The sequence below is a fragment of the Canis lupus genome, chromosome 20 (genome assembly GCF_011100685.1).
Source record: "Canis lupus familiaris isolate Mischka breed German Shepherd chromosome 20, alternate assembly UU_Cfam_GSD_1.0, whole genome shotgun sequence".
NCBI lineage: Eukaryota > Metazoa > Chordata > Mammalia > Carnivora > Canidae > Canis > Canis lupus.
Window position 1 is genome coordinate 48,642,872 of NC_049241.1, and position 25,332 is coordinate 48,668,203.

Consider the following 25,332-nt stretch of genomic DNA (forward strand, 5'->3'; position numbering starts at 1 on the left):
AGCTCGGGCCACCCTGTCATCCTGTGCTGTCCAACACCCCAAACTCCTTTCTGCCCCCAGGTCTCTGCACTTACCGTGCCCTCCACTGGACGGCCTTGGCCCTGTCTCGGCATGGCTGGGGCCCGTCCCCTCAGGCCTCAGTGCGGACAGTGTGCCCCAGAGAATCTCCCCGCTGACCGTATCCAGAGGAGGGTCCCCCTTCACAACCACTAGTTCATGCCTCTCTTTATTTCCTCCTTTAAACCACTGGGCCAGCCATGGTCTTATGGGTCGCGGCCCCTTCCTCTTCTGTCTTGGCCTCTGCTGGTAAGCTCCAGAAGGGCGGGGAGGTTTCCTGTCCTGTTCCTTCTGTGTCCCTGAAGCCGGGTATACAGTAGTAGGTGCTCAGTAAATGTGCATTGCCGGTGGTGGTTGGAGGTTAAATGGAAGACACGGTTAAGTGTGGGAACAGCGCCTGGGAAAAGGGGGACGTAGAGCAGAATTTCACGGGCGGGAGCTGTTTCCATTTCGGCTCGGGGCCCCGGGTACCCTCCGTGGGGAGAAATCCGAGGCGACCCACTTTCGCGGAGTCGCACGCACCTCGGCCCGGTGGCCCACAGGTGGCGCTCGCTCCCCGCGCTGCAGCGGCGGGAAGCGCGGTGGGGAAATCCAGCGCCCGGCGGCGGGGGAGGCGCCTCCAGGCCGAGCCCGCGCAGCAGCCGCCTGCCGGCCTCAAGCCCTGGGACCCGGGACCAGCTCCTGGGGCCCGAGAGGCGCGGGGACGGTGTGCCGGCGGGCTGGGGGGAGCTGAAGGCTCCGGGCCCCCGCCTGCTCCTGCCCCCCCAAAACTAGCGAAGCGGCCCCAAGCTTGGGGGAAGGTGGGGGACAGGTGCAGCGCTCACCGTGCACCCCTCCCGCCTTAACCCTGCCCAGGCCGGAGCTGAGGAGAGGGCTCGGTCCCCAGTGGGCCTGGAGCACACTCCTGGAATAGTGAGTGGGTGGACCCCCATCTTGCAGATGGGGAAACTGAGGCTTGGGGAGGCGACATGGCTCGTCCAGGTTCACGGAGCCAGAAAACGGGCAGAAAGCAGCTGGAGTGCTAGGTATGTCCGACTCCTGGTTCAGCTGGTTTATAAAACGTGCAAAAGTGATTTCTTAGTTACGCAAAGTGATATAGGAATCTCTTTTGGAAAGCAAAAGTCTTCCCTGACCTTCCCCCCCTCAGGTGGAGGGGGGTGGGGGGGTCCCCTTCCACCCTGCTTTCTCTGTTTACGCATACCGCGGGGGGTGGGGGGGTGGGGGGGGTGGGGGGGACATCTGGATTTTATTTCTTTCTTTCTTTTTCTTTCTTTCTTTTTCTTTCTTTCTTTCTTTCTTTCTTTCTTCTTTTCTTTCTTCTTTCTTTCTTTTGATTTTATTTACTTATTCATGAGAGACAGAGACACAAGCAGAGGGAGAAGGAGGCTCCCCACTGGCAACCCAACAAGGGCCTCCATCTCAGGACCCGGGATCACTCCCTGAGCGGAAGGCAGACGCTCAATCACTGAGTCACTCAGGTGCCCCGGGCATCTGGATTTCTAGCTCGGTCCCTGGCCACACACTTCCCCTCTCTGGGCCTCAGTTTCCTCATCTGTAAGACGTGCACAATTGTCATTGAACCATCTTCCAGGATGGCTGTGAGGATTGAACGAGTTATTCTCATGAAAAGCCCTTGGATGAACCTGGTGGAAAGGAGGCCTCCAGGCAGTGCAGGTCCTCTCTGGTGGTCTACACATCCCGGCGGGAAATACACCAGGCTGGAATGTACCCGCTGCTTCTCTACTATGAGGGTCCAGCACACGGTGCCTCTCTGTGGTCTGAGGTGGCCTGTGAATCCCACTGCATGCTTTTCATTTGGCTGACGTGTGTGCACTCGGCTTTTTCCACATGGGGGTCAGTGGGTGTGCCAAGGTGTACAATCCACTGGGTTCCTGTAGACCAGGGTTTCTCAGCCTCAGCACTTGACATCGCAGGCCAGATCTGTCTTTGCTAGGGGGTGGGGAGGGGGCTGTTCTGTGCACTGTAGGGTTTTTAGCAGCCTCACTGGCCTTGACTCATGAGATGCCAGGAGCATCTCCCCCTCCTCAACCGGGACAACTAGAAATGTCTGCAGAACTTGCCACACCACCGCCGCCGACAGGCAGGATCACCCCCTTTGAGCACTGCTGCAGCGGACCTTGCTGGCGCGTACACACGCTGGCCAGTGCACACTTGTGCATTCGTGCTTCTCTGTGGGCGTCTTGGTTTGGCCCCCCACAAGCTTTCTCTGACACGAGGGTCAGAGGGCATATGGTTTATTTGGGAAATAAAATAGATATTTGTGGGCAGTCCCGGTGGCCCAGCAGTTTAGCGCCACCTTCAGCCCGGAGTGTGATCCTGGAGACCCGGGATGGAGTCCCGCGACCGGCTCCCTGCACTGAGCCTGCTTCTCCCTCTGCCTGTCTCTCTCTCTGTAATAAATAAATAAAATCTTTTAAAAAATAAATAAAATAAAATAGATATTTGTGCATTTGGCCCCAGATTCCTGTGGTGAAATCCTTCTCCCCTCCAGGTGATGGTATTAGGAGGCGGGACCTTGGGCAGGTGACTAGGTCATGGGCGTGGAGTGTAGAATTAGTGCCCTTGTAAAAGAGACCCCACGGAGCTCCTCTGCCCTCTTTCTGTCGCCTGAGGTCACGGGGGAAGGCGGCTGTCCCAGTGTCGCTGTCTGCTGTCCATGTATGCGTGAATGCGGAAGAGGGCCCTCTCCCCTGAATCCCATAGTGATCTTGAACTTCCCAGCCTACATGCAGGGAGAAGAGCAGGAGCATTTTCCCCACCGGGTCCCTTCTGTCCCTTCGTGGGCCGAGGGGCTGCTCCTGGGGGGCACCCGTTCCCACACTCCTGGCTTGTGGCCATGTGCTCTCTGCGGTCGGTGGGGGCCCAGATGTGGTCGGGGCCTGGCAGCATCTGCACGGGAGGTGGGGGGTGCTTCCTCCACCTTTTGTGTGGCTGACTGTTGGGGGGGGGGCGGGGGTGTCCCTGGGCCGCCCGAGCCCGGCCGTGCCAGCCCACCCGGATTTCCGCAGCCGGCTGTGTGTATATTTGGTGTGCCAGTGTGTGTTTATCTGCCGTGCATGTGTTTGCGTCTGTATTTATCTGGCGCGAGTGTGCACGTCTTTGTTTTCCCTTCTGCTCCGTCTCCGCAAACGTGGGGGAAACTTCTGTTTTTAATCAGGGGCCAGAATGGTCTCGTCGCCATGCGAGCAGTGGCGTTATTAATTAGGCCGTTTGGAAATGATCTTTCCCGGTGTTCCCAGAGATCGGGCCTGGTGGGGAGGGCGTGCCTTGCCCCGGGGACCCACCCAGAGGTAGCAGCAGCAGGGAGGTGCCCTGCCCCTGCCTCGTGTGCCCCCAAAGGGAAACTGAGTCACCTGGCTGCACGAGGCCTCTCCGTGAGCAGCCAGGGAAAGGAGGCGTTACGTGCAAGGCATTTTTACATGCTTAAAAGCTTGATGAGCTCCGCACACACACCCACACCGACGTTTAAGGGAAAAGATTCTCATCCTGTTTACAGATGAGGAAACTGAGGCTCAGGCGTGGGACTCATAGCACATGGGTCTCCAAAGCTCGTCTCCTCGTTCTTTCAAATGGCAAACACTATTCATTTTTAAAAATATTTTATTTATTTACTTATTTTAAAGAGAGAGCGAGTGTGGGAGCAGGGGGTGGGTGGGAGGGGAGAGGCAGAGGGAGAAGGGGAGGGAATCTGAAGCAGATCCTGTGCTGAGTGCAGAGCCTGATGCAGGGGCTTGATCTGTGATCAGGCCTGAGCTGAAGCCCGGAGTCTGATGTTCAGCCGACTGAGCCACCCAGGCGCCCCTCACCCGGCAACCATTTTTGAAACTGCCTGGGGCGGCTTGGTCCTCACCTGTGTCTCAGTGTCCCCTTCTCATTACTAGGAACCCATCTCCACTAACCAGCCCAAGCCAGTCAGAATGATCCATGTTTCTTGGCAGGGTGCCAGCTTTCTCATATTTTCCGTTCTCAGATTCTCCAGGCCCAGGGGCCTGGCTGGCTCTGCGAACACAGATATTAATTAGCATTAATTAATAACCCCTGAGGGGTGAGGGAGCTGCCTGGAGATCCCTAAGCTCTGAAGGACCTGGAGGCTGACTTGGGTCCCTGGTGTGTGGCAGTTGGAGGCTGAGGTGGACCCTAAGGTGGGCGAGGGCTCCAGCCCCTGGCTGCTGGGTCCCAGCATGCTCCAAGAATGGGGCCCATGGGTGGCACCAGTTGGGCAGCCTTGACCGTCCGAGCTCGGACCCCAGAAGTAGAGACTTGGGCCCTGTGTGGTCCTGTGGCTACAGAACAGCAACTGGGCTGGAGGGGACCCTATCCTATTTGCCAGGAAATGGAGCCCAGGCTTCCCCAAAAGGCCACATGTTTAGCTCAAATCCCTGCCTGGACACCTACTGGGTGCCATTAGTCAAGTTACATACCCTCTCCTTGCCTTGGCCTCCTCGTTTATGACATGAGTGTAATTTCTGCCTTGCAACATTGTTGGAAAATATAAATGACTGTGTGTGTATTTCATGGCAGGTCCACACTGTCACCGGGGAAGTCATAACCAGTAGCCACAACTGTGACAAAAGGCCACCAGGACCGACTCTGCTGCTTATCAACCGAGTGACCTGGAAATAGGGACTCAGTGTACCCAGGTATGAGTCTCCTTATCTGTAAGATAGGGCTTACACAGTATGGACTTCATACTATATACATATAATTTTTGGACTGCAAAAATTGAATAAAATGATACCCCTAAAATAATTAGGGCAGTGCTAATAAATACATTATAAGCACATAACGATGAGTGGCTGAGCAGAGAGAGAAGCCATGATGGTGCTAAAGCATGGAGGTGTGGGGTTAGGGCAGGAGGGGTGCCTCCCGATTAAGGCCAACTTTGATCACGAAAGGGAATCAGACCACCCTTATGATTAATCCCAGGGCAGTGTTGCAGGCTGAGCTGTGTCTCCTCAAAATATATTCAGGTCCTCACCCCCAGTGCCTCGGAATGTGACCTTATTTGGAGATAGGGTCTTTGTAGGTATAATTAGTTAAATTAAAGTTAGGTCATCCTGGACTTGGGTGGGCCTTAAATCCAATACGACTGGTGTCCTCATTAGAAGAGGAGACAGGACCCAGAGAAGGCCATGCAAAGACAGAGGCAGAGGTCGGAAAGCTGGCACATCCCGGGGCTGACGGCCACCAGAGGCCGGGAAGGTGGCCTGGGACCTGGGGCAGATTGTCCCTCTGCGCCTCTGGGAGGAGCTAGCCCTGCCCATGCACCTGCCTTGGGATTTCTGGCCTCCACCCCTGTGGGAGAATCAATCTCTTGTTTTCAGCCACCCAGTGTCTGGTACTTTGTTTTGTCAGCCCTAAAAATCTGAGATAGGCATCTATCTCGTGTTTTCTGAAGTCACATGGTGTCCCACAGCCCCGTGGCTGATTTCCTCATCCTCTGTGGATGGACACATGGGTGGTTTCTCGCTTTGCCTGGTCGCAAACAAGCCTGCCAGAAACATCCTGGCTCCCACCTCCATGCTCCAGAGCACTTATTCCCAGGAAGGGAACTGATGGTGGAGGCTTGGCACAAGGCCCATTTGAATGCATGCTGCCAAGCGCCCCTCTCAGAAGTGCCAGGAAGTTCACCCCCCGCCCCTGCTCTGAAAGGGGGCACCCCAGAAGTTTGTTTCAGATGTGGGTCAGAGCTGCCCAGGGGGTGGTGCAGCATGGTTGAAATGGTGCTTCTGTTTTAAGGAGAGCCCAGAATTCTCTTGTGACCCATCCTTTGGGTGCTGAGTAGTGAAGAAACTCTCTTCGACTTCCCTGCATCTCACTCGAGGTGGTGGTGGGGGGAGGCGAGAGATCCTGAGTGCAATGGATTCTGATGGAAGGTGAACCCAGAAAGCACGGGCAGGGGAGAGAAGAAGTGGGGAAGGGAATGGAGGGCAGTCCGTGAAGGTTTGCTCACGAGTGAGTCTCCACCGCTGGCAAGTGAGGCTCAGTCCTGCTGGGGCTGCTGAGACACCAGGTGGATCACATACCTCCTAGAACTTTCCCACGGCAGGGGGTGGGCGAGGGGGCTGGGGTATTTATCCACCGCTCCCCATCAGTCATTAGGCAAGGGCTGCTCCAGCAAGTGTGCTCGCTCTCCAGAACTTTCTGGTGGCCTTGGGAATGGCCTGGCTGCCAGGGGCTGGCTGTTGGAAGAAGGAGGTCAGCGTGCCCAGGAGTGCCACGGGGATGCAGGTGGGTGCTGGCATTCTGGGAAAGCAGAGAGAGATGATGAACAGAAAAAAATAAATCACAGGGCACGTTTAGAGGGGGATGTGTTGAAGAAAAAGAATCAATTAGAGCAGGGCAAAGGTAGGGTGACGATGCTGCGGGTGAAGCTCCCTAACACCAAGCTCCGCTCCCAATAGGAGACTAATAAATAAATGTTCCGCGCTTCTCTCTGGTCCGTGAAGAGTTGGCAAGGGGGGGAGGGGGGGAGAAGAGAGAGAGAGAGGCTGGCCGGTGTGGAACAGGCACCTGGGCAGGGTGGGGAGGGAGGGAGGGAGAGCCTGGTAATGATGCTGAAAAGTAATCGGCCCTTCTCTCTGGGAGGCAGTGAAACTCTAATTAGAATGAAAATGTGGTTTAATGAGGATGAAAACGGTAATTGTGCTGGGCAGCACGGTCCCCACGGGTGCCACTTTCCCAGGGGGCTTCTCTGGGCCTTGAAGGGGCCAGGGTAGAGACTTGGAGATGAAGAAGGGTGCTGATGGGGCCTCAGTTCCTCCCCTGAGGGCCCACCCAGATGGCACCAGGTAAACACTGCCGTGCAGGACCCCACCTGCCCCTGGGGCTGGTTCCAGGTGCCCTGGGGCCCTGCTTTTCTGTCCCACACCTATCCTCAACAACAATACAGCAGTGATGCTGAAATGCTGATGTGGTTTATTGAGCACCTACTATGTGCCGGACACTATTCTGACCCTTTTACAGAGGCTCATGCATATTGTCGTAAAATTATCCCCATAGATGATATATACTATATATTATCTATCTATCTATCTATATCATCTATAAAAAGTGGGTGAGAAAAGTAGCCCCAGGTAGCCAGGGGCTTTCTTTCCTGAGCCAGGTAGGTGCTGGGGGCCCCTCAGGGTTGCCAGCCATTGAGGCCAGGGACCCCTCATATAGTTTCCCTGACCATGCTTGAGATGCCGCCCCTTCCCCTCTGTCCCCTGCTTCCATTCTACTAGAGGAAGTAGACGTGGCTGGGTGGGCCATAGGGGTGACTGATCTCCAACTCCTCTTACCCTGGAGGAAGGATTGCACTGGGCTGCAGAACCGGCATCAAACCTGAGACTCCTGACTCCTAGGCCTGAACTTCCCTGCCCTGGAAAGCTGAGGTGTTCAAATGTCAGTTTGGTTAAGACTGAGATTTATAAGATCTCAGGGTCTCCACTTTTGCTTCTAAAGGTACCAATAAAATGCAGTTGGCCACAAGGACACCTCAGAACAAAAACATTCATTGAGGCCAGGTGGACAATGAAGCAGACTTGTCTGGCCCTTCAAAGTGATCCTAGGTCAAAGAAGATTAGATTCTTGGCCACATGTATGGCAGATAAAGTGTTAAGAACCTTAATATACAAAGATCACTTACGAATCAATAAGAAAAAGACAAATATCCCACATGTGAACTTGGCACAGGGCATAAGTAGAAAGTCCACAAAGGAATGATAAAAAGACACAAAACCTCTTGCAAGGATGCACAGTATGACCATTGAGCAGCTAAAGACTCATTGTTACCTGTCAAGCTTATCAGCATGTGTGAAATTTTGGGTATACATACCTGTGGCACTCTCATGGGAGTGTAAATTGATACAACCTTCCTGGAGGGCAGTTCCAGATCTCTGTATTAAATGTTTAATCGTGTGAACTCTCTGTTCACACAGAGTCCATCTCTGGGGATATGCAAAGATCTATAAAACATAATGCAGGGTAGTGAAGAGCCCCATAATCAGACAGCTGGGGTTCCAGTCCTTGCTGTGACATCTGTGAGCTGTGTGCCCTCAGGTACATGAATTAATGTCACAGAGTCTCCATTATCTCACCTGTACATTGGGCATATCATGAGGACTCCATAAGATAATGTGTATGAAAGGCTCATTTTTTTTTAAAGATTTTATTTATTTATTCATGAGAGACACAGAGAGGGAGAGGCAGAGACACAGGCAGAGGGAGAAGCAGGCTCCGTACAGGGAGCCCGACATGGCTCTCGATCCCGGGGCTCCAGGATCAGGCCCCAGGCTGAAGGCGGTGCTAAACCACTGGACCACAGGGGCTGCCCCCTTTTTTTTTTTTAAATGCTCATTTAAGGCCTCACCAACCATGCTTACTATGCTTACTATGATCACCAGGACAAAAACCCATACAGAAAGCTGGAAAACAGTGAAAGTGTCCCTGCCCGGGGGGTCAGCTAAATACGCAGCAGAAAGCGAAAATGAGCAAACCTAGATTCATTGACACCATGTGACCTCTGCAACATATTAACAGAAAAACAAAAAGAATCTCAAAACAAAATAATGGCCATATACTTAACACACAATAAATCTTTAACATATGGTAAATATGATATATGATACTCAAGGTTTATATAAGACATTTTTAATTAAATTTAGGTGCTATAACAGTTACACACGAAAATATCAGTTGTTCAAACATTATACGAATTTATATTTACTTCATATAAAACCTACACAGGCTTTCAAATAGCAAGTGACTCTGTTGAGTTTCTTCCAAACAGATATTCAGGGACCCAGCTAAGTTCAATTTTTGGATATGCCGTAATTAACATGGGACTTCAAAAAAGGAAGAAAGAAAAACAAAAAAGAACACAGGTTTCAAACATCGTATATAGCCACAGATTTCAAGCATTTTTTTTTTTTTTTTTAGATTTCAAGCATTTTGACCATGAATCAGAGCATTAATTTTTCACATTGCAATGTAGTCTCACCCAGGTTCAGAACTGAAGCGAAAGTTTGATGGGGAGTAATATTTATCCTATCTCTGTGCACTGAGCTCTGACATTTTCTATTCTCTTCTGTTCCATTTTAAAAGGCGGGTCAAAAAAAAAATAAAAAAAAATAAAAGGCGGGTCGTTCTCACAAGTATAATGTTTTTCTCTTCAAGGCTCTGGCTGATGTCACCAGACTGCAGGGTAGTAACTAGGAAAAAGGGTTGGAGGGGACAGGGGAAAGAGAGTGTGACTTGACTTCACACCCATTCATGGGTTGTGGTGTGTATGTGTGAACTCATGTGCATGTGTGTGCATGCATAAGTGTGTGCATACATGTGTGCATACAGGTATGTACGAGTGTGCATGTGTGTTGGGATGAGGGAGAGGCAAGTGAGGCAGTCACCTCAGAGCAAAATCTAAGGGGGTGTCAAAAAACTCAGCCATCAAGATAAATATTTTAATGCAAGATATTTTTTAAAGACTATTTATTTTAGAGAGAGAGCACGAACAGATGGGGGGCACAGAGGGAGAGGGAGAAGTAAATTCCCCACTGAGTAGGGAGCCTGACGTGGGGCTCGATCCCAAGACCCTGAGATCATGATATGAGCCAAAGGCAGATGCTTAACCGACTGAGCCACCCAGGCACCCCTTTAATGTAATATTTTTAAAAATCAAAATAATGGAAAAATCCATAGGAGCAAAGTGCCAAATTTTTAAATGCAGCCAGGATCTGGCCCTGGCTTAAAAAATCAGCCTCACTCACTTCACCCTAATCCTGGTCCTCAGACATGCATGAGTTTGTATGTGTGTTTGCATGCATGTGTGCACATGTACATGAGTATCCACGGGCATGAATACACACGTGTTTGCATGCTTCTAGGCACTTATGTGTGTGATGTGTGCATTGCATATGCATGACTGCAAGCACGTGTGCATATATAGGTGTTTGCAGTCATGGGTGCATGTGTGTGTGTGCACATGTGTGCACATACCTGCATGCTCAGAGAAACATCTAGAAAGATGTCCTTCAAGCTAACTATACTTTCTTCGAGGAGGTGAGATTTCAGGTATTTCTCTCTCTTTGTACTTGCTTCGCTTTATCCCTCTGGTATGTGTCATCTTGCAACCAGAATAAAATCAAGAAAGCCAATTTCATTATGGCAGGAAGGTCTTAGGCAGAGGTATTTCCCTCGGGGAAGCCCGCTGAGAAGGGAGGAATCAGAGAGATCCCCAAATTTACTGACCATCAATAATTGCTGATGTTCACTGAGCATTTCCCCGTGCACCAGGAACTATGCTGGGTGTTTTCATGTGTCCTCTCTGTTCTTCACTCGCGGCTGTCTGTGGAAGGTGCACACTGCCGAGCACATGTTTGTTGAATGAAAAAGTGAATGAGTCCATTATCCTGCCCCTGGAGCCCTGACTGCTCTCCTTGGCCTTAGCCTTTCCCTCTGCCTGGAATGCCCTTCCAGATGGTTCTCATAGGGCCAGCTCCTTTTAGACTCCAGTTAATGTCACCTCCTCCAAGAAGCCCTCCCTACTGAACTGTTTACACCAACCCATCAGCTTATTTAAATTCTCTAAATGGGCAGCCCGGGTGGCTCAGCGATTCAGCTCCGCCTTCAGCCCATTGTGTGATCCTGGAGACCCGGGATCCAGTGCCACGGGTCCCACGAGTCCCACGTCGGGCTCCCTGCGTGGAGCCTGCTTCTCCCTCTGCCTGTGTCTCTGCTTCTCTCTCTCTCTCTCTCTGTGTGTGTGTGTCTCTCATAAGTAAATAAATAAAATCTTTAAAAAGAAATTCTCTAAATGGCACATTTCTTGTTTTTATCACTCATCTCTCTGCTGAGGACAGACCTCACCTCTCTAGTTCACCACTGTATCCCCATTCTTCATTCTCAGTGCCTGGCATATAGTAGGTACTCAGTAAACATTTGCTGAATACAGGAATGACATCCATCTTATTACAATTGAGGGAATTGAAGCTCAGAGGTTCAAAGTCCCCTGCCCGAGGGCACTGTGTTTTTCAGATGATGAGACCAGAATTTAAACCCTTGTCCTTCTGATGCCAGAGCCTAGGCCGTCAACTAGGACACTGCTCTCTCCTCCAGATGGCACCAGACTGTGTGCCTGATGCTCCTACGTGTCCTCTGGGTCCCCAGGGGTTGCTTACAAGTGGACCTCCTGCCAGGAGAGTTCCTGGGAATGAGGGGAACAAAGCTTCTGTTTATTGAGCACCTACTACGTGCCACTGAGAGGGGCTCAGAGAGACTGCCACGTGCGAGAGTCCCACAGCTGATCGACAAAACATGGCCTGTGTTGTGGGTTGAATTATGCCTCCAAAAAGATATGTTCAGGTCTTAACCCTTGAAACATGTGAATGTGGTCTTTTTTTTTTTTTTTTAAGATTTTACTTATTTATTTGAGCCAGAGAGAGAGTGAGAGAGAGAGAGCACGAGTGGGGAGAGGGGCAGAGGGAGAGAGACAAGCAGACTTCCTGCTGAACAGGGAGCCTGACGACACGGGGCCTGATCCAGGGACCCAGGGATCATGACCTGAGCCAAAAGCGAACACTTAACCAACTGAGCCACCCAGGCGCCCCATAAATGCGGTCTTATTTGGAAATGGGGTCTTTGCAAAAGTAATTAAGATAGGAGCAATATAAGAGCGTCCTGGATTATACAGGTGAGCCTAAATCCACTGACAGGTGTTCTTATAAGAGACAGAAGAGAAGAGAGATGGGAAGAAGGCCATATGAAGACGACGCTGAGATGGGGTGGTGGAACAGCAAGCCAGGGAACACCAGAGCCTCCAGGGACTGGAAGAGGCCTGGAAGGATCCTCTGCTACCACCTTCAAGGGAACACGGCCCTGAGGACATCTTGATTTCAGACCATGTCCTCCAGAACTGCGGGATAATGAAATTCCTGTTGTGTTAAGCCCCCTAGTCTGTGGTCATTCGTCACAGCAGCCCCAGGACTCGAATACAGTTGGTTCTCGCACGACTTAGCATAACCATTGTCAAATGTACAAAAAAAATGGAAAACACTGCCCGTTTGTACACCCACCACCTAGAGTCCATAGTTGACGTTTGGCTTGATTTGTCATCATCTGTGCTTTCATCCATCCACCCACCCTCCTCATTAAAATTTTTGTGTATTAAGAATTAATTTAAAAAAAAAAAAAGAATTAATTTTTTTTAATTTTTTAAAATTTATTTTTGATAGTCACAGAGAGAGAGAGAGAGAGGCAGAGACATAGGCAGAGGGAGAAGCAGGCTCCATGCACCGAGAGCCCGATGTGGGATTCGATCCCGGGTCTCCAGGATTGTGCCCTCGGCCAAAGGCAGGCGCCAAACCGCTGCGCCACCCAGGGATCCCCAAGAATTAATTTTTTAGAGCAGTTTTAGATTCACAGCAAACTGGTGGGGAAGGTACAGAGATTTCCCATATACCCTCTGCCCCACCAACACACAGCCTCCCCCAGTATTACCAGCCCTTCCCCCAGGGGATGCATGGGTTACCACTGATGAACCCACAAGGACCCGTCATGGCCACTCAAAATCCCCAGTGAACATTACAGTTCCCTCTGCGGGTTGTACGTTTTATGGGTCTGGACCAATGCAGAATGACACAGACCCACCATTATAATCCCATACAGAGTATTTTCCACTGCCCTAAAAACCCTCTTTGTGGGATCCCTGGGTGGCGCAGCGGTTTAGCTCCTGCCTTTGGCCCAGGGCGCGATCCTGGAGGCCCAGGATCGAATCTCACATCGGGCTCCCGGTGCATGGAGCCTGCTTCTCCCTCTGCCTGTGTCTCTGCCTCTCTCTCTCTCACTGTGTGCCTATCATAAATAAATAAATAAAAATTAAAAAAAAAAAAAACCCTCTTTGTTCCACCTGCTTATCCTTTCCAGTCCCCACCAACCACTGATCTTCGTTTGGTCTCCATAGTTTTGCCTTTTCCAGAATGTCATATAGTGGGAATCCTATAGTACCGAGAGCCTTTTCAGAGTGGCTTCTTTCACTTAGCAATACACATTTAAGTTTCTTCGTTTTCATGGCTTGATGGCTAACCATCAAATATTAAATAATACTTCATTATCTGTATGGACCACGGCTGGTTTATCTGTTCACCTCATTTTTTAGGGCATTTTAAGGTAAAAAGTCCCCACCTCCTCCCCCATTTATTTTAACACAGTGGCCAAAGGGATTTTTTTTTTTTTTTAACAGTCAGATCATACTCCTGACCTGCTCAAAACTTTCTGGAGGACCCCATATCATTTTTTAAAAAGATTTCATTTATTTATTCATCAGAGACACACAGAGAGAGGCAGAGACACAGACAGAGGGAGAGGCAGGCTCCCGGCCGGGAGCCTGACGTGGGACTCGATTCCAGGACCGGGATCACGCCCTGAGCCAAAGGCAGACGCCCAATGGCTGAGCCACTCAGGCATCCCTGGAGGACCCCATCTCATTAGAGTGAAACCCAAAGGCCTTGCTGTAACCCTGGCCTGGCCATCACCAACTACAGTGTACCTACTGAGAGCTTAAAGATGACTATTCGGAATTCAGATATGTGCTCCAAGTGAAAACATACCAGATTTCAAAGACTTAGTACAGAGAAAAGGATGTTAAATATCTCCTTTTTTTATTTTTTATTTTTTATTTTTTTTATTGGAGTTCAATTTGCCAACATATAGCATAACACCCAGGGCTCATCCCATCAAGTGCCCCCCTCAGTGCCCATCACCCAGTCACCCCCACCCCCCACCCACCTCCCTTAAATATCTCCTTAATCATTTTTTATATTGATGTGCATGTCAAATGGATAATACTTGGCCTTATTGGGTTAAATAAAATATAGGATTGCAATTAATTGCATCTACTTATTTTCTACTTTTTAAAGTGTGGATACCGGGAAGTTTTAAATTGCCTCTGTGTTCTTGTTTGTGGCTTGGACGGATTTCTGCTTCCCGCGCTGGTTTAGGGTGTCCCCTCCAGGAGCGCGGGTTGGAGGAGGGGATGAGATGCTCCATTGATGCTTGGTGGGTGAATGAATGAATGAACCCACGTCCGAATGGCACCAAAGAGGTGGCTCTAAGTCAAAGGTTTATTCGCCAAGGAAGACCTCCGCTGCCTTTTGCGGAGCCATCTGGGCTCCCGGTGGCTCTTCAGTGCGGGGAAAGTGGGGCGCGCATGGGCAGGCTCGTCCCCAGGCAGCCCCTGCAGGCTGGCTGGCCCGCGGCCCCCCTCCAGCCTCCCGCGCGAGGGCACGTGTCAGTGGCGGAGAAGGAGGGGTCTCGGGGAGGGGGACCAGCTCCGGGCGCGCAGCTGCGGAACAGGCTCCGCCCGGCGGGGTCCCCTCCCGGGGGCTGCGCTGGCGGGAAGGGGCCGGGCTGCCCGGCAGGCGGGTCGGAGCCGGGGTGTCTGCCATCGACCGCCCAGGCCGCTGCAGGGAAGCTTTTAGATGGGCCAGCGCGTCCCGCCGGGGGGGGGCTGGGGGCGCAGTGGGGGGGAGCTGGGCTTTCCCCCTCCCCTACCTGGGGGCGGCCGGGGGCTTCCACTGCTGCCGCACATCCCGCCAACCAGGCCTGCAGGCTCTGCCTCCGGGCTCAGGGGGGAATCCCACTGCCTGCACACCGGGGGTGGCACCACCTGTCCCCGAACTTCCCCGAGAGGCCTTTTACATCCAGCAGGTCCCGCTGCCTGCGTGCCCGACACGTGCGTGGGCCCTGGGCCCGCCGCCCACCAGAGTCTGGGACCTTTCCACCCAGCAGGTCCTAGAGGGATCCCAGCCCTCTCACTCCCCACCCTCCCCCACCAAGCACGCTTCTGATTTCTATCTCTCCGGGTTAGTCTAGCCTTCTGGAGAATTTCGTGCAAATAGAACCCCACAGCGCGGCCTCCTTTGTCTGGGTGCTGCTTCTCAGCAGTGGGCATCCCGAGATTTACTAGTTCCCAGTATCTGCTGTGGACTGCTCCGTGGAGGGAATGGACCTCAGCTTGTTCATCCGTGCTCCTGTCGGTAGACATTCGGGGCGTTTCCAGCCTTTTGGCAGGAATGAACAAAGCTGCTGTGAACATTTGCCAACAGATCTTTGCGCAGACATATGTTTTCATTCCTCTTGGGTAAATACCCAGGAATGGAATTGCTGGGCTGTCGTGTGTGACTTTAAACAACAGAAAACACCTGGCAAACTGTTTTACACACACCAGTGGCGGTTGAGAGTTCCTCTGCATCCTGCCAACACTTGGTATTGTCAGCCTCTGATTTTGGCCACGTTGATGGCTTGCAGACTGGACCAGTGGTGTCACCTCTGCCTTGAATCCCTGCTTCTGCCTTGGGTCTCCCATGGTTATTTCTCTCCTTCTCTCCCTGACCCTAGAAATCAGGTGCATGGTTTATCTTTATTATTTCCCTTTATATCATAGAAAATTTTCACACACATTCAAAAAGAGTGTGAAGAGCCCATATGGCCCGGTCACCTGACTTCTCTGATCATCCACATTTTGTCCATCTTTTTTCATCTCTCACCTCCCAACTTTTTTTTTTAATGGTCTATTTTTTTCTTAATTTTTTATTCATTTATTTATGATAGTCACACACACACAGAGAGAGAGGCAGAGACACAGGCAGAGGGAGAAGCAGGCTCCATGCACCGGGAGCCCGACGTGGGATTCGATCCCGGATCTCCAGGATCGCGCCCTGGGCCAAAGGCAGGCGCCAAACCGCTGCGCCACCCAGGGATCCCTTTAATGGTCTATTTTAAAGCAAATCCCACGTCCCATATTATTACTTATTTCTATAAGTATCACATGGAACTTCTCAAAATTAAATCAAATGACATCGTGGCCTGCCTTGAAATAGTCCAGTGGCTTCTTACTGCTCTTAGAAAAAAATTACAGCCTCCATGTTCTACTCATTCCCTGTCTTCAGTCAAGAAGATTGTCCACTCGCATTGTCCTTGTCCTAACCACATTCCAGGTTTCCTCTTGCCTCAGGACCCCTGCACGCACATGCTATTCCTCTGCCCGAAATGCTCTTCCCCCAGATAGCTGTGTGGCTCCTGCATCTAAGATGGTCTCCCATCGTCTCTGCCTTTCAAATGGGGGCTGGACTACTGACTTCTAACCAATAGGATGTGGCAAGAGCGAGGGTACGTCATTTCCAAGATTAGGTTGTAAGACTGTGACTTTGGTCCTGCTGGGCTGTCCCTCTTGCTAGCATTCTCTCTTGTCCTCTTTCTTACTTGCTCTGGTGAAGCCAGCGGCCGTGACGTGAGCCATCCTACAGAGAGGTCTATATGGCAAAGAAGGGAGAGTGGTCTTCAGCTAAGGGCCAGAGAGGAACCGGATTCTGCCAACAGCCCCGTGTGTGCACTTGCGAGTGGATCTTCCCCAGGGGAGCCTTGAGATGACCATACCCCCGGTGGACGTCTAGACTGCACGCTCAGTGAGAGGCCCAGTCCAGCTAAGCTGCACTCAGATTCTTGACCCACAGAAGCCAGAAGATCACCCATGTGGTTTCAAGCCGCTAGATTTGGGGACGATTGGTTAGGCAGCAGTGGGTAACTAACACAGCTCTCTCACTTCAAGCCTTTGCTCGAAAGTCACTTTCTTCACACTTAAGGCCTTCCCTGGCCACCCCATCAAAACTGCTACCCCACACCAGCACTGTCCATTCCTCTTCCCTGCTCGATTTTCCTTATGGCACTTATCACCTTCTATTTTATTTACCTAATTCATTGGTTGCCTTTCCTGCCCCCCGCCCCCCGGCACCCCGCTAAAACATTAACTCCTTGAGGATCGGGTCCTGGCTTCTGTTCTGTTCATTGCTGTATCCTGGGTCTTAAAACACTGCTTGGAACACAGTAAACCATACTGGATTTCAAGATACACCTACCACTGACCCAACAATCACACTTCTAGGTATATACTTCTCAAAAATTAAAAGCTGGGTCTTTTTTTGTGAGAGAGAGAGAGAGAGAGAGAGAGCGAGCAAGAGCACATGCGCAAGCAAGGGGTGGAGGGAGGGGCAGAGGGAGAGAGAGAATCCTAAGCAGGCTCCATGCCCAGTGCGGAGCAATGCAGGGCTTGAGCCCATGACCCTGAGATCAGGACAAGAGCTGAAATCAAGAGTTAAACATTAAACCCACCGAGCCACCGAGGCACCCCTGAAATCTAGGTCTTAAACAGATATCTGTATGCCCATGTTCACAGCAGCATTTTTTAAAAAGTTTATATGGTTTTTTTTTAGTAATCTCTACACCCAGTGTGGAGCTTGAACTCTCAACCCCAAAATCAACAGTCACATGCATCTCCGTCTGAGCCAGACAGGCGCCCCCACAGCAGCATTAATTCACAAGAGCAAAAATGTGGAAGCAACCCAAGTGCCCATCAACAGATGAATGGATAAACAAAATGTGGTGCGTTCATACAACGGAATATGGTTCAGCCTTAAAAAGGAAGAGAATTCTGACCTAAGCTGCAATACGGATGAACCCTGAGGATATTATGCTGAGTGAAATAAGCCAGACACCAAAGGACAAATACTGGTGATTCCAGTTAGAGGAGGGACTTAGAGTAGGAAAAATTATGGAGACAGGGAGTAGAATGGTGGGTGCCAGAGGCTGGGGGAGGGGGAATGGAGAGTTAGTGTTTCACAGGACGATCACACAGTCCTGTGACTGCCCCTGGACGCTTAGAGATGGTGAAGATGGGGTGCCTGGGTGGCTCAGCCATTGAGCATCTGCCTTTGGCTCAGGGCATGATCCTGGAGTTCCAGGATGGAGTCCCGCATTGGGCTCCCTGTGGGGAGCCTGCTTCTCCCTCTGCCTGAGTCTCTGTCTCTCTCTGTGCGTGTCTCTCATGAATAAATGAATAAATAAATAAATAAATAAATAAATAAATAAATAAATAAATAAAATCTTAGAGAGAGAGATTGAGAGAAGATGGTGAGGCCCTGGTGGCTCCATCGGGTAAGCTTCTGACTCTTGATCTCAGCTCAGGTCTTGATCTCGGGGTCATGGGACCCCTCATCAGATCTGTGTGCCTTTCACATATCCCCAGCTTCTCAAGAACTTTCTAGGGATGGGAAATCCCCTTCCTGCCCAGATACGGAACCACAAAGCATTCCTCTTTGCCAACTGAGGGTGAACTTGGAGAACTCAAGAACCTGGCTTGAGCCTCATCCACTGGGGTTCCCGTGTTGCTGCTGCTTCTTCTTCTTCTTCTTCTTCTTCTTCTTCTTCAATTTTATTTATTCATGACAGAGGCAGAGACACAGACAGAGGGAGAAGCAGGCTCCCTATGGGGAGTCCAGTGTGGGACTTGATCCCAGGACCCTGGGATCACAACGTGAGCCAAAGGCAGACGCTCAACCACTGAGCCACCCAGGCGTCCCTCCGTTGTTGCTCTGCAGCTGCCTGGACACCCATGCAGGGGCCTGGGCATTCATGTCAGGAGGGACTATCAGCCCTGGGGACCCTGTCCTGTATGAATCACACTTTGGACGTGTCTCTGACAGCCGTCCTCCCATCCTTTGTTCTTTACCCATGGATTTATGAGCCACTACAGCGCCCAGCAGGCCCCCACTCTGCCCTCCTGCCCTTTATGACACTGAGAAGCTCCCAGCCCAGTTGTGGGCTCGATGTTCTTCCATTCGCCCAGGTACAGATTGCTTGTGTTCCTCCAAAATTCCTATGTGGCAGACCCTAGTCCCCAGTGTGACTGTGTGTGAAGATGGGGCCTTTTAAGGAAATGATTAAGGTTACATGTGGTCACAAGGCTGGAGCCCTGAGCCCATAGGACTGGTGTCCTTATAAGAAGAGCAGAGACCAGAGATCCCGTGCCCTCTCTGCACACATCCAGAGCAACAGCCACATGAGGACACAGCCAGGAGATAACTATCTGCCTGACAGGAAGAAACTCCTCACCAGGAACTGAATCTGCCAGGCCCCTGACCTTGGACTTCCCGCCTCCAAAACCATGAGTTGTAAATCTGTTATTTGTTTATGTATCTGTTGTTTGTAAGCCAGTCAGGCTATGACACTCTGTTGTGACAGCCTGAGCTGAAGTAGGATAGTGACAGCTCCTGGCTGCTGGCAGCCGTGGGGTTACCTCACCTCACCCTGTACTAGTTTCCCTGGATGCGGCCCACACCTTCACTTAGGCCTTGCTCCACTGTCCCCTTTTGCATGCACCACCACCTGTCGCCTATCATCGGTCTCAACCTTGGTTGAAAATTGGGATCATCGGGGATCCCTGGGTGGCTCAATGGTTTAGCACCTGCCTTTGGCACAGAGCGTGATCCTGGAGACCCGGGATCAAGTCCCACGTTGGGCTCCCTGCATGGAGCCTGCTTCTCCCTCTGCCTGTGTCTCTGCCTCTCAATCTCTCTCTCTGTCTCTCATGAATAAATAAATAAAATCTTAAAAAAAAGAAAAGAAAAGAAAATTGGGATCATCAGGGGAGCTTTATAACCATGATGACCTCTGGCCCCAGGCCTAGAGGGAGTGGGAAGTAATTGGGTGGGTTTGGCTTTAGGGAGTGTTCAAACTTCCCTGGGTGACTCCACCATGTACACAGAGTGAAAAATCACTAACCATGGCAATGTTTCCTAATAGGAGGCAATTGTGACCTCCCGGGGGACATTAAGCAATGTCTGGAGACATTTTTGGTGGTCGCAATATGGGGCATAGGTTTTATTTATTTTTTATTTTAGTTTTTAGTTTTTAAAGATTTAGTTATTTATTCATGAGAGACACAGAGAGAGGCAGAGACACAGGCAGAGGGAGAAGCAGGCCCCCCACAGGGAGCCCAATGTGGGACTCCATCCCCAATCCCAGATCCCAGGATCACACCCTGAGCTGAAGGCAGAGACTCAACAGCTGAGCCACCCAGGCGTCCCTAGGGCATGGGTTTTATCAACATCTAGTGGGTGGAGGCCAGAGATGCCCCTAAACATCCTACGAAGAACAGGATGGAATGTGCAACGAAAACTGACCCAGCTCCCAGTTGTTAGTCCTGCCAAAATCAAGAAACCCTGCCCTAGAGGTACACAAAGCAAGGGTTCCCTCTGCCAAGGCGCACAATAGCCTGTCAGGGGCAGGTGCTATTCTACTCCCATTTTGCAGAACACTGAGGCCCAGAAAGGGGAAGTGACTTGGCCTGGCTCAGACAGCAGAGCTGGGTGCTCACACTGCTCTTTAGCACAAAAAGCAGAGAAGACGCCCCTGACATCGTACGGAGGAGGAGAATCACAGGATCGAGGAGAGCGTTGGTGAAGCCCAGTGGTTGAGCATGCAGATCCAGTGGCCAGCCTGTCACCCTCTGGCTCTGTCACTTTAGCATGGGTGAGCTGGGAGGGTGCTGGCTACTTAGGGGGCAGGGCCAGCAAGAGGGTGAGATGAGGTCCACTCGGAGCAAGTCGGGGAGACTCATGTATCATCTGGGAAAAGAGTGTGCCAGGCTGGCGGAGGGAAGAGCGAGTGTGGTGGCCCTGGAAATAGAAGGAGGGAGGGAAGGCCTGCCTCCTCTTCTCCCCCTCTCTCCTTCCTGAGCTAGATTTGGAAAAGCACCAATTCCAGGCCTGCTGATGACACACAGTGGCTCCCAGGAGCTGATTCTGCACACCTCTTCCTGGCTTAGGGCTTAGGGACACCACATTCAGGGCTCAAAATCCACCAGGGTGGGAAAAACTTACACCATGGAAATTGGCAAACCTTGCGAATCAGGTCCCCTGGCACCCACTGGTATCCCAGCACCCTGCAGTTTACAGCCCTCTGCACAACCCCCCCCCCCCCCCCCGGTCTCTGTTCTGGCTGCTATAACAAAATGCCATGGGCTGGGTGGCTTATTAGCAATAAGTGTGTATTATAATAAGCTGGGGGGAGGGGCTGGAGCTACAGGATCAAAGCGCTGGCAGATACAGTGTCTGGTAAGAGCACTCTCTTAATAAATGGTGGCCTTCTTACAGCGCCCCCACGTGGCACAAGGGGGCAAGGGAGCTCTCTGGAGTCCGTTTTATTTATTTATTTTTAAGATTTTATTTTAGAGAGAGAGAGAGAGAGAGAGCAGGGGGAAGGGCAGAGGGAGAGGGAGAAGCAGACTCCCCACTGAGCAGGGAGCCCCACCACCCTGAGATCGTGACCTGAGCAGAAGGCAGATGCTTAACCGCCTGAGCCCCCCAGGCTCCCTGGGATCCCTTTTATGAGGGCCCCACCCTCACGATCTGATCGCCCCCCAAGGCCCCACCTCCTCATACCATCCCTTTGGGGGTTCAGAGTTCAACATCTGAATTTTGAGAGGATGCAAACATTCAGCCTGTAGCACTGGCCTCACCCCTAGGAGGTGATACCACCTTCCCAGCTCGAAACTGACCTCTGTGGGAGAATTTACACTATGGAAATCGCAAACATTGCAAATTCCAGCTGGTTTACCTGCCCGGGAGGCGGGGACCCTGAGGAGGACCCCTCCCGGCTGACCTCTTCTCCGCCCCCCCACAACCCTTCAAGACTGAACAAAGCCCCTCGCCCCCAGGGAAGGCAGGTGGCCAGTCTGGTGGAGGAGACAGAAGACCAACATCGCATGGAAGAGTGACAGAAGTCTTGAAGAAGACTGCAGTGGGGTAGGGAGGAAGTGAGGGAAGGGGGCTCCTCTTTAGATTGAGGGGGTGGGAAAGGCCCTCTCCGTGGCTCCCTGTGCAGCCCCTGCATCCTCCTGCCTCCCGCCTCCCCCATCAGTCCCTTGAATGCCCTGAATCTTTTTTCTTACAGCTCCCCTCCCTTCTCCCCACGACCCTGCCCGATGCCCAGGGTCTGCCCTGCTCCTAGAATTTTCATCATGCAGAAATTTCTCAGCTTCAAGCTCATTTCTGCTCATTGAACTCATCTTTCACCCGAAACTGGCTTTGCCTCCGGCTCTGGGCAGCTTCTTTGCTCCTGTTAGAGAGGTGACAGGGGCAGTGACTTGGAGGTCACCCTGCCCTTCTGCGAGCTCCATGGTCACCACTCACTCTGGCCACATCCATCCCAATGTAGGTGCCATTGAGGGTGGCAGCTCCACCCACCCCGCCCCCAGCCCAAGGCTGACCCAAGGCTTGTCTGCCCCAGCATGAAGGTGGGTGAGGGAGGGTGCCAAATACGCATCCAGTGGTCCGGCCTTCCTCTCTCTGCCCTCTCTTAGTTTTTCCATCTCCTCACTTCAGACTCTCCTGGAGGAAGCTCTAGAAAGAATTTCCAGACACACAGGATGAGGCAAAGCAGCCTCTCTCTTGCTCCTGCTCATGCCAGCTTGGGCCCAGCCCCACTGAGCTTGGATGAAGACCACTCCCATCCTCCCAGCAGTTGGGGGCCCCCCCAAAATCTTAGACACCAGCTGCGTCCCCACCCCGCTGTGCCCCCCCACCCGCCCGCCCCCCAATTCTGGGGGCTGGAGCCAGAAGCCATGTCTTCTGTTTATAGACTGAGGAGGGGGAGAGGGGTTGGCAAGTTTTAAAAGCTCATTAAGGCCTGAATTCTTTTTATAGTTGAGGTTTCCTGCGACGTTTCTTCCCCCCACCCCCTCCGCCCCTCCCTGCTTTCTGAATGCCGTATTTATTTGAGTTAGAAAAATAATGAGGTCCCTGAGGTCGTACACAACACCTCGGCTCTCTAATCAAAGTATTGCTGTGGAATTAGAAATATATAGAAATCTCTGCGTGTTGGCCCGCGGGCCACAGGCTGCGGTCGCGGGGCGCGCTCACCCAACGCCACCCAAGCCCCACCAGACTGTCTTTGGGGGAGGGATATAATTAGCTGTTTTCCAGCAAAGTCTCTGCGGCGGAGAGTAAGATTGAAATGCCCACGGTGCTCCCCGGTGGGGGCCGCGGCCGGGGTGCAGCCACTGGAAGAGGTTCCTGGCTGAAGGGAAGAAGGGTGGAGGGCTGGGGGCCGCCAGGCCGACTGCAGGGGGGGACACACCGGAGGCCGAGGAGCTCAATCAAATATGCAAAATGAATCAATGACTGAGCAGTGACAAGGACTGGTCCGCCTGGCCTCGGAGGCCCATGCGGTGCTGGGGTTGGAGGCAGGGGGCTTCGGGTTTCCGAGGGGCGGCTCTCTCTTTAAATCTGCCCTGCTCAAAAGTAGACAGATTTGGGCGCTTGTGGGGAGCTGAGTGGGGGGAAAAGGGGGGATGTCCGGCCCACTGCTCGCCTCCGCCCCGGCCTCCCTGGCCTGCCTAGACCAGAGCGGGCAGCCGGTGACATTTACAGAGTCTTAGGGTGGCTTTGGCAGAGGGGTGGGGGGCGCCGGCGGGGGAGCCAGCCGTGTTTGCAGAGCCTCGGTGTGCGCGTCTGTGCGTGTGAGTGTGGGGGACAGTCGTGACCATGTGCGGCCACGTGTGAGAGTGAGAATGTGTGACTGGGAGAGTTTGTGTGGACGGGGGTGGGGGTGGGGGGTATGGGGGTGTGTGGGGGTGGATGTTGGAGGGTTTGAGAATGTGTGTATGGGCGTGTGTGTGGCTGTGTGGGAATCAAAGCGGATGTGAGGGTGTGTCATGGGGTGAGGGTGTGAACGTGTGTGCAGGAGCACATGGAGGTGTGAGAACATGAGGGTGTGTGTCTGGATGTGACTGCGGGTGTGTGAGTGTGTGTTTGGGGGCCGGGTAGCATGCTCCCTCAGGCCGGACATGCACCCCAGCATCTCAGGTGAGGGCCCCTCCGTCTGTGCCACCCCACTGCCCCTGCTCCTTCCCCCCAGTCACCCTGGGCTCCCGACAACGTGCTAGCTCTTCCTTGGTGCAGCCTCTGCAAACTTCTTCTGTGTGTTTGGACTTGCACTTCACACGAGAGGTCCTGGGGCCTGTCCACCTCATCCTGGGGCAGGAGGGTTGGGAGGCTGGATCACCTCAGAGTCCTCTGCTCCCTGGAGGTCCTGGGTGGGTGGGTGGGGGGGTTGGCTGGGGGAGGAGGAGGCCCAGAGAGGCCGCAGAGGGTGCAGGGAGGTGGAAAGGGGATCCTTCCACCCCTTAGTTGACAGACTCCTCCACTGCCCAGAGAGGACCAGAGTCATGCAGGGAAGCTCTCAAGTGGCTCTGCTGTCCTGGCTTCTCCTGCCCATCTCTCCCCCGCCCCTCCCCCGTGGCGGCACCCCTAGCTGGAAGTAGCTGGAAGTACAGGGCTCCCAGTCAGGACTCTGTTGGCATTGGGACCAGATCCTTCTTTGCGGAAGGGGGGCCATCCTGTGCCCTGAAGGGTGTTGAGTGGCCTCCCAGCCTCCGCTCACCAGATACCAGTGGCACCGCTCCCCCCAAGTTGTGACAACCCAATATATCTCCAGGCATTGCCCCTGGGGGGCAGAGTTGCCCCCGTGAGAACCCTGGGCTCAGGGGACAAGCGGGCCTTGGATGGGCACCATGATGCCAACCCTTCACTGTCTCCCACTGCCCTCAGAGATCTCTGGTGCTTTCTTTTTGCCACATTCTCCCCCTCAGCCCCTGGGGCAGGAGGGCCAGTGGGGAAGCAGAGAGAAAGGGGGACACGGATTGTGGGGGGGGGACTGCGGGCTCAGGACTATCAGAAACGGGGTGGGGGCAGGGATCGGGGCTCCTTTCAGATGCCCGGGGCTCTGGCTGGTGCTGAAGGAAATGATTTCCACCTGCCTTCTCAGCAGCGCTGCCCCAAGGCTGCAGATTAAGAATCAATTAAGAGCGGGAAGAAGGATTTGCCAAGCGGAGGCGGTGAGAGCCGGGGGCTCTGGGCCGCAAGATGGATGGGGGTGACTGGCAGGGGCGGGCTCGGTGGGCCCAGGGGCTCAGAGGGAGGCTCCCTGAGAAGGCAATCCAGAGTAGGTGGTAAAAACAGGGCCCGCCCCCTAGGTTGCTGTGCAAATTTAAACAGGTACAGCTCTAAGAATAGTGTCTGGCTAGGTGTTTGCTAAATAAAAATAAGATGAAGATGGGGCCAGGCCTCCCCTAGCTGCATGTGGCTGGTGGCCCCTGCAGGGAACACTGCTGGTGCCCCCACCCAAACCACATCCCCCTTTCTGGGCCAGCACACTCGTCTTCTGCCCGCTTTGGGTGTTGGGTGCTGATGACTCACAGCTGCCTCTTCTCTGGAAGTGTCTTGTCCTGAGACCCCCACCCCCACCCCGAGATGCCAGGGAGCTATTCCCTCCCACTAGGTGCAGCCCACAGCCAGTCGCTGTCTGATAGGGGGCGGCTAAAGGCCAGCCCCCCTGCCTCAAGTTGGAGCAAAAATATTATGCAGTTCACACCCCACCCCA

General features: G+C 52.6%; 1 long non-coding RNA gene across 1 annotated transcript; it reads left to right on the forward strand.

Moving 5' to 3' along the window:
* Window positions 1-691: 691 nt before the first annotated feature.
* On the forward strand, window positions 692-12,251 carry LOC111091367. The gene is made up of 3 exons (XR_005374458.1): window positions 692-1,082; window positions 4,600-4,718; window positions 11,772-12,251. It is a non-coding gene; the product is annotated as an uncharacterized LOC111091367 (long non-coding RNA).
* Window positions 12,252-25,332: the final 13,081 nt, after the last annotated feature.